Source organism: Pelodiscus sinensis, chromosome 2 (assembly GCF_052426305.1).
Source record: "Pelodiscus sinensis isolate ZL-2025 chromosome 2, ASM5242630v1, whole genome shotgun sequence".
Taxonomy (NCBI): domain Eukaryota; kingdom Metazoa; phylum Chordata; order Testudines; family Trionychidae; genus Pelodiscus; species Pelodiscus sinensis.
Window position 1 is genome coordinate 47,771,092 of NC_143053.1, and position 3,805 is coordinate 47,774,896.

General features: G+C 40.8%; 1 non-coding gene across 1 annotated transcript; it reads left to right on the top strand.

Moving 5' to 3' along the window:
* Positions 1–3,239: 3,239 nt before the first annotated feature.
* LOC112544061 (U6 spliceosomal RNA) lies at positions 3,240–3,344 on the top strand. The gene has a single exon (XR_003087375.3). It is a non-coding gene; the product is annotated as a U6 spliceosomal RNA (small nuclear RNA).
* Positions 3,345–3,805: the final 461 nt, after the last annotated feature.

Consider the following 3,805-nt stretch of genomic DNA (forward strand, 5'->3'; position numbering starts at 1 on the left):
AACCCTTATACATATAAACATTCATTCATTCATTCATTCAGGTTCTGTGTATTTGTTATAGTTACCAGCCTGGAAGTTGCTTGTGACAGAATACTGGCCAGGTATTCTGTACACAAGTGATGGTAGTGGGGAGCGAAGTCCTGATCAGATGCGCATCTGAAGCTCCTGGTGGGCTGGCAGCAGAACCTCGGACTCTGATTCCATAGTTTTTTAGTCCAGTTCTTATAGGAATTTCTTCCTATGCCAGACTATTGGAATTGCTGCATCATGCTGATATCTTCAGGGTGGCTGCCAGGTGCTCGTCAGTGATCTCATCAGTTGGACCTCCAGTACTTGGTTTTCTCCACTTGACACCTTTTGGTTGCACTGGCACCTGACGCCTTCTTCAGCCCTTTGTTGCTGTATTCTCAGGCTGGCGCCTCTCAGAACCATTCATTCATCATACAAGCACTCTTTCTCTTACATACATTCCCTAATTAATGTTTCCCATACAGTATTTTGTATAATAACAACTTTACATAGTCAAGAGTTGTAGTTACAAAAAAGTCAAGTTTCTGGGTGGCATTTCTTGAAACATTCTGGGCTCGTCTATATTGGCCCCTTTTCCGGAAGGGGCATGCTAATTTTTCAGATCGTAATAGGGAAATCCGCGGGGGATTTAAATATCCCCCGCAGCATTTAAATAAAAATGTCCGCCGCTTTTTTCCGGCTTTTAGAAAAGCCGGAAAAGAGCGTCTACACTGGCCCCGATCCGGCCCTTTTCCGGAGGATCTCTTATTCCTACTTTGAAGTAGGAAATAAGAGATCCTCCGGAAAAGGGCTTTTTTCCGGAGGATCGGGCCGGATCGGGGCCAGTGTAGATGCTCTTTCCAGCTCTCCCATGGGAGATGCAGCAGCCATGGAAAGGTGCTTCTCCTAGCCCCAAGGGGAGGCCTGCATAATGGCCCCCTCGTCCCCAGTCCTACTCCAGAGCAATGCTTTAAATGAAGACAAACAAAAATTGTGATGAACTGAGTTAAGGATCATATATGAAATAAAACATCTGATGCTAGACACTGCATACAGCTGTCTAACCTAGCAGCCAGAGGCATAACAAGATCCAGTGGCTGAAAGCAGGTGTTAAAAAGTATTAGAACTGTACATAAAATGCAAATGTTTAGCAGTGAGGGCAATTAATCATTGGAACAATTTACCAAGGATTGTGGTCAGATCTCCTTCAAAATAAAACTGGATATATTTCTAACATTCCCTAAACTCAGCCATAACTTTTGGGTTTGTTCCTGGGTAACATTCTTTGTCAAGTGAGAGGGAAAGATAAGATGATCATAACAGGCCATTTTGGCCTGAAAATCTATTAGTTATGTTTACAGAAAAGGTAATGCATGCAGGCTGATGGTCTAACTCCTCCGAGTTCCTACTCTTTTGATTTAAGAACATCTCAGCATAGCTGAACTAAATTGCTAGATCAATACTCATGTTTTCCCTACACTCTCTGTTTGAAAAACACTTCTTTTGTTTCTAGGGTTGTTTCTGCCTCACACCCTGCCATAGAGGATGACTAAAAGAATCCTGAATGTCAGAAAAACAATGTCAAAAGTACAAAGTCACTGGCAGGTTCCAAAAACTACATTCTGAACTCTAGCAAATTACAGATCTTCAGAAAAAGAAAAGAAAAGAAAAAAAAAGAAACATTGATAAATGGCCAAAAGGACACACTGATTAAAACTTTTTGGTGAGGATTCTATATTATTGGAATTTGCTTTGTAAAGCTATACTGGCAGAATTAAATATGAATACATGCATGTCTATTCCATTCCCTTGAGGCTGTATGTCCTGGATAGCTGCTATGGATGAGTTATTCTACTTCAGAGGTGGGATACATTTTGCATTTGATTGGATCTTATTCTTAGATAGTAGGGTTCAGAATAAAAAGTAAGCAAAATGGAATATCACAACTTCTATGGTAAAATATGCCTATTTTTCAAAGTCTTGGTCTGCAGTTCTGAATGTTGTATGCAACCAACAGAAATCCCTTTTTAGAGGGAAGCATGGAAGAATTTGAAGTAAGACTGTGTCCACAAAGAAACTCGAGATAAGTCATCATTCTTGCCACGAATATCAGAGCTGCCCTGTGGATCATATGATGTACAGTTTACACATGAAAAATCATAAAGATATTTCTGTTAAACATGCTTTTTTCCAGCAGGGGTTTCCTGTTTATATACAGTGTACACTTAGAGTAGTATTTAAACAAAGATGGGTTTTCAGATTATATATCAGATTGTAATATAGACTTATTTTTGAGATTTATTGTCAAATCATATTGTTGATTCCTAATATAGGTTATATTTGGAATGTTAATTTTAGATGTATTTTTTCATTTGATTTCATTTTTCTCTCTTTCATGAGCATACGCACATGCACTATTAAAGTACTGGTCATACACCATTGGCATTGGAGGATGTTTGTTTCAAGGGCAGAATGAGAAATCAGTTCTGAATAAAGACTGAAGTAGAAATAGTAAACATATTTTAACAACTAATTCTGATTTTGGGCATCCTAGTCTGATCATAGGCCTTTGAAGACCTGCTTTTAACTGCAGGCAGCTTTAGACAGATGGAACAATTTAACCCTGTCATCCCTGGTAATGAAAGGTGTGGCCCCAACAAATATTCTGTGATTCAGTACAATATATCTGTATCTCACTTCTAAATTAGTCGATTGACCTTAACAGAAGCAATATTTCTGAGAGCAATGAAAAACAAGCAGAGGAATAGGAAGAACAAAAGGAAGGAGGCATACAGAAAATCTTTAAAAAAACCCAGAACCAAATGTTTCTTTATTACCCCCTCCACATTTGCCTCCAGCACTGGTGTTATTCCTCTGGAAACCATGCCCTTCAGTGAACTAGTAAGGATATCTGACTACAGCTTTGTTATGGTACCAAAGAGACAATCTCCATTCACTTAGCCCTGAATTGAGATTTTGTGAACAAAAGAAAAGTTGTAGAAAGCTCTGTTTGCATAGACATCCAAGTAAGCTTTTAAAAATTGTCACATTTGCCTCATTTTTGGGATCTAGAGCACAACAGCACTGAACTAGCACATGAGCAGATCAGCCCAACCTTGTCTCACTGCCAAAGCTTAGTGAAATTAAACACAAAAGCATTAATGCCGTCAACCAAATTCTCTTCGTGAAGTTCTTAGGGTCAAATCCTGAGAGGTAGTCAGCACTTCTCCATTCCAGGGAAGAACATATATACTAAAATTAGAATGATACAGAGAAGATTAGCATGGCCCCTGCACAAGGATGACACACAAATTTGTGAAGCGTTCCAGGTACCAGTAGTAACTCCAAGGCCGGATTCCACCTGGTTTGGGGAGAAGAGGAGTGTGTAAGGAGCTTTCCTATCCCTTTGCAAGGCCTATGTAAGGATCAGGAGATTTACCACCCTGATTACATGCAGGGAAACTCAGGAACTGTCCCTCTCTAATCCCCTGGGGAACCGCAAGTTGCAAAATGAGCAGGAAAGACTGGGCAGAAGGTAGAGCCAATTCCACTATCAGAGGTGACTGGGTGTGTAAAGGGGAGTAAGCAGCAAAATGAGGGGCTGCTGTGCACAGCCTCTGCATACCCAGGAGCTGCAAGAGGCATTCTTCGTGCAAATTTTCTCCCAGCTGCCCCTTGGAGCATTCAGCTCCAATCATCCCTGGCCAACGGTCTGTGCCCAGCTGGCGCAGTTTAGTCCAGGGGTGGGCAATTATTTTTTATGGGGGGCCATGCAAGTATTTGGTAAGTGGTCAAG